The following is a 10,522-nucleotide window of genomic DNA, read 5'->3' on the forward strand; positions in this document are numbered from 1 at the left end:
ACCACAACCTTTAGAAAAGAGGGGAAAGGCCTGTTTCCTAGAGAGTTCAATATAGTAGTTAAGAGTGTGGGCTCTGGAATCAAGACAGACTGAGTTCAAATCCCAGCCACCTTTTAAGCTTTTACATAAACTTTCTCTTACTCAGTTTCTTGATATGTAAAATGTGGATAATATAAGACAAAAATCTTTAAAAAGATTAAATTAATATATAGAGAGATATCCATATCTGTATCATTATATCAATCTATACACAAACATGTTTATAATTTTACACATAAACCTGGCAAATACACATATTAAGCACACAATAATCATCACCATCCTCCTTCTTCATTAACATAGTTTACAGAGATAATAATTGATATTGTTAATGCAGAAGAGAAAATAGTGATGTTTTATAAATGGAAAATTACCAATAAGGTTGATTGTAAAACCCATGTTTCATGCTAGAAGAAATATTGGAAAAATATATAAAACATTCCAATTTAACTTTACGCTGGTAACTTTGTCTAACAGTGTGCATTAGAATAGAGAATTATTTAGGGGTAAAAGAGAAAATCAGTAGTTAATGCAGCATCAGATAATGATTGAAGTTTAAGTGAAATGAAATATTTTAGACCTCATACAATAAGGTCAATATTTAAAATATTCATATGAAAACATCTTATAACTTCCATAAGAAAAACACTACAAATCATATGATGGTGATATACTTTTATATTCCACACTGAATATTAAGAAATATATAAGGATTCAGGCAGTTGGCTTACTCATTAGACATACAACTTAAACCTCTTGATGACTTATAATTCAAATTAGTTTCCTAGCAAGGTTAACAAATTACTATAGGTTCTGAACGTTTGAAATCACTGTAAAGTTGTCAAGTGTTAACTGCTAAATGCTCAAATTCCTATATTCAAAATAAGAATCTGCTCTCACTAGCTTGGAGCCCTGGTGGCTCAGTGGTTAAGAGCTCAGCTGCTAACCAAAAGGTCAGCAGTTCGAATTCACCAGCCGCTCCTTGGAAACCCTATGGGGCTGTTCTACTCTGTCCTATAGGGTTGCTATGAGTTGGAGTTGACTTGATGGCAATGGGTTTTGGGTTTGGTTTTCTCACTAGCTTGCATTGTTCTAGGACTTTTAACCTCTAAGATAAGGGAGGAAATACTTCTTAAATTTTTTTGATGAGAGATATAGAATTTAACACTAGACAAAATTCTAAAATCAAATGTTTTGACTTTAAACTCAATCCACCTACATTTTTTCATTTTTCCCTGTTTTAAGCACTTTCCTCTCAAGCCCCAGGTTTTCCTTATGTTACCCCTCTTGACTGGAAAATGGAATCCAACTCCATATACATGTACCCTACCCTCAAAGTGCTCAATAATCCAGGTTAGCTCCTTAGATAGCCTTGATCAAAATTCCCATTCCCATGCCACCTAAGAAATGGATCAAAGCAATTTAATTGACTTAGTCATAATATGCCTCTTAAACAAACAAACAAAAAAATTGCAATCGAGTCAATTGCGACTGATAGTGACCCTATATGACAGAGTAGAACTGCCCCGTAGGGTTTCCAAGGAGCAGCTGGTGGATTCGAACTGCCGACGTTTTGGCTAGCAGCCGAACTCTTAACCGCTATGCCACCAGGGCTCCAATATGCCTCTTAACAACTCGTAAATATTTGTAATTTTAAATGGGAATGCTTGTCATGTCAAGTGACTCTTCAGAAGGTAAATTTTCAGACACTATATCCTGGTGGCGCAGTGGTTAAGAGCTCAGCTGCTAACCAAAAGGTCAGCAGTTTGAATCCACCAGCGGCTCCTTGGAAACCCTACAGGGCAGTTCTACTCTGTCCTGTGCAGTAGCTATGAGTCAGAGTTGACTCAGTGGCAATGGATATACCAAAATATAACATTTAGAAGATGTTGTATGTTGTGTGTTTTCCTTTTTTTGGTAGGGGTGATGGATAAGTTCTATTCTCAGACTCTGTTCCAGGAGGCAAGAGAGTCTTCTTCTAAATCATCCCTGCCTTTCACAACTTCTTCCCTCCTGTATCAGTTTGATTTGTTTTGGTTTTCCTCTGTGGTTATAGTGGTCAGTACAAAAGGGGTAAAAACTAAGTGTTTTTAAATCAGTGACCACCTATACATATTACCCATTGCAGTCGAGTCGATTCTGACTCATAGCAACCCCATGTTAGAATCTGTAAAATTTGAGATATTTATATTTTCATGTGTTTCTAGGTTTTGGTTCTTAATGGTGTCATTCTCACAGGTCACAGACGGAGATCTTCCCCTGGTCTAATCAGTAGAGAGTCCAAGAAAGGAAAAATTTGGCAGAACATAAGGAAAACTTGCTGCAAGATAGTAGAAAACAGTTGGTTTAAGTGTTTTATTGGCCTAGTCACACTTCTCAGCACAGCCGCTCTGGTGAGTGAACAGCCCGTGTGTGTGATACTTTTATTGGAGCAAATGTATCATAATTCTCTTTATGCAGAAAGTCACCATGCCAAATCACTTTTCTCCAGACTATGTACTATAGCACTAAATTTCATGTTCTTTCAGTTCTGGAAACCATATACTACAGTTTCTTAGAAAATCTGTATATGCATAATGCAGCAGTAACAAAACAATATAAGTTCAAAATATATGACTGGCAGTGGGAAAAGAGAATGTTAATAAATACCTAGTACTTCTGATCTTAATGAAGTTTCATATATGAAACAAAGTGTAATAATATGGACATATAAAATAAGGATTTATTGTGCTATATACTTTGAAACCTATTCAATAAAGAATGGTCTGTAATGGAATTTCTGGCATGTCTACCTTATTCATGCAGGCTATCAGTTTTTGAAGCTTCTGAAAACTATCCCAGAATATTTGAACCATCACCTAGTGCTGTTCCAGGATGTTAAATCTTGTATCATTAGATAGTGTCCCTGTATCAATATATTCTCCCTTTATGCAGCCTTATATTCTATCCCCATTGATCTAGTCCATGGTAGGCTGAATAATAGTCCTCCAAATATGTCCACATCCTAATTCCTGAAAGTGTGAATGTTACCTTACATGGCAAAATGGACATTGCCTATGTGATTAAATTAAGGATCTCGAGATGGGGAGATGAGCCTGAATTATCCAGGTGGGCCCAATATAATCACAACAGTCCTTAAAAAAAGGAAACAAAAGGAGTCAGAATCAGAGGAAAAAGGTGATGTGAGGATGGAACCAGAGATTTGGAGGGATGTGCTTTGAAGATGAAGGAAGGTACCACAACCAAGGAGTACAGGCAGCCACTGGAAGCAAAAAAAGGCAAAGAATGGGTTCTCCCTTCAAAGTTTCCAGAAGGAACCAATCCTTCCAACACCTTGATTTTAGCTCATTGAAACTGATTTCAGTGGTCAGTACAGAAGGTCAGTTCTGACCTTCAGAACTGTGAAAGAATACATTTATTTTGCTTTAAGCCTAAATTTGTGGTAATTTCTTACAGCAGCAATAGGAAACTAAAATAGCCTTATCATGATCCACTCCCTGGCCTACTCTCCTATTTCCTTCCAGTACATTTTACCAGGTCCTGCAGGTCCTTTGGTGCATAATCCTTCTCCCTTAGCAATATTAGCACTTGCCTAGGCAACTTAGGAAGAGAGTTGACTTTATTTGTGCATCTAGTGGCAAGGAGGAGAGGTGGAAGCAGGCCTTAAAGAGGGCAAGCATTGTTTTTTAAGACACTTCCATCATTTAGGCCTCTACATGGTCCTCAAATGAGACTAAATTCAGTTTGATTGTGTAGGGAAGCTCTGGAGCCCAAATTACACCACAAAGTTAGTCCCACCTTGAGTGAAGCAAGGGAGGTGGCCATTTGTATGTCAGTCAGCCATTAGCTGTAATGTTCCCCTCCAAGAATGGGAACATTGCCTCTTGGGCAAGGTGGCTCTTGTTTGGCAGAAGCAATTTTCTAGAGAGGATCTCAGTTGTCTGCTGTCAGGCAACATTCATAGTAACTGTGAAATCAGTAGACTTGCTGGTAGAGGAGCTCCGAGTGGGCAACTCCAGCATCCACTACAGTGTTCCAAATGCCCTTGAGAAGTATGTGCCATCTGTTGGTGTTGGGTGCGATTATGTCAGCCTTGAAATTTGTATTTTGCTCATCTTCTAAGTCTTAGCTGGTTTCTTGTCTGTTTGTGTTATCACTATAGAAAGTGTGGTAAACTGTCCCACTACAACTGTTTTTTTCTAAATCTAAAAGTCAGCAATTCTATTGTCATTTTATATTTATTTATTTTTAAGAATGGATTTTTAAGAATCACACCATTCTCTACATAAAATTATGTTAATCCTTGTTAACTTTTTGTACTTGGATGCACTTTAAAAATGGAAGTCTACCTGAAGTTATTGGTGCCTCATTGCCTTGTTTTTCAGTGGGAGCTGTTTTTGTTGTTAGGTGCCATCGAGTCGGTTCTGACTCCTAATGACCCTGTGTACAACAGAACGAAACACTGCCCAGTCCTGCTCCATCCTCACAATCATTGCTGTGCTTGAGCCCATTGCTGCAGCCACTGTGTCAGTCCATCTCACTGAGGGTCTTCCCCTTTTTCGCTAGCCCTCATAAGCATAAGTTTATGAAATTGATTTGAATGACATTAGCACCCATATCCAAGCTACTAAAATTTTCATATCCCACAGCAAAAGTAAAGTTGACCTATTAGAACTGAGAAGCCTTGGAAAAATTATTATGATTTTATTTCACATTCATGTGTTTCCACTGGTTAACGTTGTAATTCCTACAGCAAAATTCCTACAGCCACTTTGTGGCTTTTTCTTGCAATAGCAGTATGGATTTCTGAAGACATATTATTTTTTTTCTTAAATCACTACTAGTCTATAGCAGTTGGCATATATGTGTGAGTTGGCTTCCTGAAATTAGAGATAACTTTCGTGTTAGAAGTAGCTAAAGATTTCATCTCTTATGTTAGCTTTGATTAACTAATTTGAGGGGCTTTTGGATTACAGTTTAGAACAATCATGGGACCAAGTTCATTACTCAGCATACCAAAAGAGCTTTTAGAAATTACATGTAGACTAATATTTAATTTTTTACCCTACAGGCTTTTGAAGATATATATATCAATCAGAGAAAGACTATTAAGATCTTATTAGAATATGCTGACATGATCTTCACGTATATCTTCATTCTGGAAGTTCTTCTAAAGTGGATGGCATATGGCTTTAAAGCCTATTTCACTAATGCCTGGTACAGGCTGGACTTCATGGTCGTTATTGTATGTATTTGCTTTTAATTAAAGGTTTTTTAAAACTTACTCTTTCCTCTTTACTCCTACTCTTTCATTTACCTAGATCTACCTTTTCCTTCTCTCCCTACATTTTCAGTCACCAATATCCCATCTTTATTCATTTGTAATGTTCTATATTCTTTTTTTCTCACTCTAAAATTTACAAAGTTCAGCACTTCACTTCTGAATCATTGTAATAGTCACCTATGAACCCAATGCTAACAGAATATGCTTATTGCACATTACTGTGAAAATATTAACCCTAAAATCTTTAAATTCTCTTTGTTCTACTTTTAAGTCATATATCCAAAGTTAGACTGCTTATTATAGCCTTCACCACTACCACCCTGATCCAAACTACCAAAATTTCTCATTTGGATTACTAAAATAAATTATAAACAGATATCTCTTCTTCTACCACTGCACACCTTCATTTTATTCTCCACATAGCGATCAGTGACTATTGTAAAATGAAAGTTAGCTCATATCACTTTTCTTCTTGGAACCCTCCAATAAAACACCCCATATCACCCCTGGGTGGTGCAAAGATTTAACACAGTCAGCAGCTAATCTAAAGGCCTGGTGATCTACTTACGAAAAATCATCCATTAAAAATCCTATGAAGCATAGTTCTACTCAGAAATACATGGGGTCACCATAAGTCAGAATCAGCTTGATGGCAACTGGTATTTTATCACAGACTAAAAGCCAAAGTCTTTGCAATCAAAGGCCTACAAGTCTCTACATGATCCAACCTTATCTCCTACTCCTCTCTTCTTTCCCCTTCCCCATCTATACACTGCTCCACCAGTACTGACCTCCTTGACACTCCTCAAAAATACCAAGATTACTTCCATCTTAGTGCCTTTGCACTTACTCTTCCCTCCACCTGGAACTTTTCCAGCTCACCTCATTCATGTCTTTGCTTAAATGACAACTTTGATGTCAGGCCTTTCCTCACTACTCTAATTAAAACTGCAATTACTCCAATACTGTTTCCCTTTCTCTGCTTTATTTTTCTCCATAGCACTTACTAATATTATATAATTTACTCATTTCTTTTGCTTATTGTCTGTCTTCCCCCACTAAAAGATATGCTCGGTGAAAACAGAAAATTTTCTCGATTGGATTATCTCCTTATCTCCAGTGTCTAGAAAAATTCCTATCGCATATTAGGTACTCAGTAATTCTAGTTGAATGAACAAATGGCTTCCTATTCTATAAGCAACTCTATCAGCAGTTGAATCTCCTCAATCTATGATCAATGATTTAACACCATCTGATCCCTGTCTTTTAAGTTAATTCTTGTAAATTCACCTTCTGCTCCAGCCAAGCCACACTACAACACGCAGCCCACGTTCCAGTTTCTTAGTCATTGTTCTTATGAGTCTACATCCCTCCATGCTTACATTAATGACACTCTTACTCCAAAATCTATCTCTTGAGTGTAGGTTAAAAAAGAACAAATTTTCCATATAAGTTTAATTGAAAATAGAGAAAAAATATGAAGATAAAAGAAGTTAGTTACAGCTTTACCACTCTGCTAAAACATCTATAAACATTTATTAATCTTGAATCATTTTATGCATATATATATTGATTTTAAAAATCACCTTGGTATTTGGCTGTACTTTTTTCTAATTTATACCTTAAATTTAACAATATATATCTCCTCCTTGATGCCTGTCCTCTGAAATCCTAGTTTTATTGTCTTAACCATATTTAAGACAATAGATGTAATAGATGCATATGTAAATGTATTCCAAATTTTGTTTTAATTAATACATTGCATGCTATTACTGTATTGCAAATAATCATGAAACTGATTTTTTCAAATAATTATGTATCTTCTTTCACACTAAAGATGGCTATAAAATGATTGTAAAAAATATAAAGAATGTCAAATAGGCAAATTTTTGTTTATCACAATAGCATAAGTTCCTTATTACCAGAAACTATTTTTATCTTTTTTAAAGTGATTTTAACACAGAATTATTTTCTTACACCTTTCTATGTCATTTAGCTATTTTTAAATATATGTTAAAATCCTTTGCAGATTTCTTGGTAGGCTTTGATTATTTATCTTCTTTATGACAAATGCAATTTGTATTTTACATATTATTTTGATTAAAATCAAATTCTATCCACTCTTTTTTCATATAGGTCTTTTGTCTTAGCTTAATAGGCAAATCTCGAGAAGATCTAAAACCACTTATATCTATTAAATTCCTTCGGGCACTCAGAGTTCTATCTCAATTTGAAAGCATGAAGGTAAGAGAAATTTTTCTAAAATATAGATATTTATTTTAGATAACTAAATCTCCACAAATTAACAAACTTTGTTGTCTCCTAATTTGTATCTTTAAAAATATCAATACAACAAAACCCTCATACTCTACTGTTTAAAAATAAAAAGGAATAGGTATGTTAGTTATTAATATTTTAAGTCTTTATTGCTTGTAATATATGAAAAATAATAAAGATAAGCAAAACAACTAATAGTTGAGAGAGAAAATACAGTCCCAAAACATACCATTCTAATCCACATGGATATATATGAATATTAATAAATTTGTCTCAATTTAAAAAAGACAACTGTCAGAAAATGAAACTTATTAGTTAGCTAACTTTTTTAAATTATAAGGACATTGTAAACACTCAGTAGGTATTTATGGAGTGAGCAGATATCTGCAAGTTTGAATTTCAAAATAAATTTGCTTTTTTTTTTTAATTCACACATCGCAACTATGAATTCTTACCAGTTCTCTCTGCCTTACCCCACATTAAAGCCTCTTCTGGACAATGTAAGGGAAACTAACAGGTTGAACCCCATAAAATGTCCAATGTTTTGGCTTATAATGAAAATTTCATATTGTTTAACCTAATAGAAAAAATGGAGTATGTGACCATCACAAATATGATTAAATATTTAGATATACGGTGATCAACTGTGTGCAGAAATGGTAGAAAAGGTCTAATTATATTTTTATTTCATAATCATTCCTTTGTGTTTTCTGGCATTTTTGGTTTACATAGATTGCTTAACGTTAATCTGTCTGTTTGATTGATATTCCTCAATGTCACATTCAATGCTATGGTAAGATCTAATATGAAAATTGATTTAGGTTTAACCTGTATTCTTTTTATAGTGTATGCATCGTATGTTATTTTTAAACTCTTAATCAATGGCAGTTTAAAAATAATAATACGATGCATACACTATAAAAAGAATACAGGCTAAACATAAATCAATTTTCATATTAGATTCTACCATAACATTGAATGTGACATTGAGTAATATTAATCAGATAGACAGATTAAAAAGCCATGCATTTAAAATCATTCCACTCAGTAAAAAAAAAAAAAAAGATACTTGTTTTATGTCAAAATTTGAGTAATTATTATAAATCCAAACAAAATATAAGTAATTTAAAATCACATCATGGAGATTCACAAGGTGGTGTCTTCCCCTGTGGTTTTAAACCGAAATAAGGTGGAGAATAGCTGAAAGGGAAAAGGTGGTTGAAGAAAACTGTAATATTGAGGTTAAAATGATAAAACAGCTAAATTTTCAGCACAGATACAATTCAGTGACAGGAAAATTTGATAGAAGATAGATGGTCTATTGACTCAAACAAAACAAAAACAAAAAAACCCTCACCCTCACAAACTAGATAAGCGAATGTAACTAAAATAAACTCTTATTTGTTATTTAAAAAAAATTTTTTTTTCTCTAGTACGTTTAGATACACAGGGTACAACGGGTGCCAAAATCAGCAAGTTTTCTGCCCCCAGTTTAGAGAAAAGCAAGAAGAGATGTGCTGGGGAAGCTGCCTCCGTTTGTCAGAAATTAAGCGTTGTACCACTCAATGCCATATATTTTACTAGAAAGGCAATGAGATAGTAGCCATGGTCAGATCAAGCTCAGGTAAATAGTATCCATGGTTAGACCAATGTCAGTACCAGACCTGAAGCACCATCTCAACGTCTAGAAGTTTTGTAGTTGAATTATCTTTGAAGATACAGCAGAGTATTTTAAAAAGCAACAGGATTACAAAATTAAGGTTTATGCATTTAATAAGCTTTAGGTCTTGGGTGCTCTTTACTACCAAAATATTTATGTCAACTGTAGCCATTGTTTTTATTCTTATATATGAGTATTTTCTAATAGGCATAGAATTTTTTTTTCAGTAGAAGTATCAGTGGACTTCTCGAAATATCTAGACTATTAAAAAAGGATCTGAGACCTACTTTTAGAAATAAAGTGTTATTGAAAGAAAAATTAAAATTTATTATTTAAAGGGCAGAAAACCAAGGAATATAAGCTAGAAAAGTACAGGTGAAAAGATAAGAATTTAGAAAAGCTTCAGGGAAGAAATGATTAGAAAGGTACAAAAGAGAAGAGAGTGAGATGGGGGAGGGGCGTCAAAAGTGTAAATGCAAGAGAAAGATAAAGAAATAGTGAAGATTAAAAATATTCTATCTAACAAAGATTAGACTGGACTATGGGGCATAAAATGATACTGGTGAAGAGTTTGCTTCTTAGCTCAAGTAGAGACAGGAGACTAAATGGGCAGCTCCTGTCCAGAGGCAAGATGCGAAGGTAGAGAGGGTCAGGAGCTGGTTGAATGGACACAGGAAATCCGGAGTGGAAAGGAGGAGTGTGCTGTCACAGTACAAGGAGAGCAAGTAGGGTCACAAAACAATGTATGTATAAATTTTTGTATGAGAGACTAACTTGAATTGTAAACATTTACTTAAAGCACAACAATAAAAAAAAAAATCTGTTGGATGTAGAAACAGGTTTACATTTGCCGTAGGAGCTTTAGTGGAATGATAAGAATAAAAAAACTCTGATTGTAATATTAAAGAGTGAAGGGATTAACTAAATAGTGACAGCGATTATGTACTATTGCTGTTATTCAAGTTTGGGCGGTGAATCATTTCCCAAACTTTCCATTCTGGAGTGATTCATCGGTGACATAGAGTAGTTCAGTGAGGAGGGTAGAGATTTTGCAAGGTACAGCTGTCTATTCAGTATTTCTTGAAACAGTCTCCTCCCTTGACTTCATTGATATTGCAATCTCTTAGTCTTCCTCTTATTTCTCCCACCACTCCTTCTTTACCTCCTTTGCATGCTCATCTTCCCTAAGTTAAAATCTTCAAGACATGGTTCTAGGCCCATTCCCTCTCATTTTATATGCTCTCTAGATAGTCTCATACATA

The sequence above is a fragment of the Trichechus manatus genome, unplaced genomic scaffold, assembly GCF_000243295.1.
Source record: "Trichechus manatus latirostris isolate Lorelei unplaced genomic scaffold, TriManLat1.0 scaffold00037, whole genome shotgun sequence".
Classification (NCBI taxonomy): domain Eukaryota; kingdom Metazoa; phylum Chordata; class Mammalia; order Sirenia; family Trichechidae; genus Trichechus; species Trichechus manatus.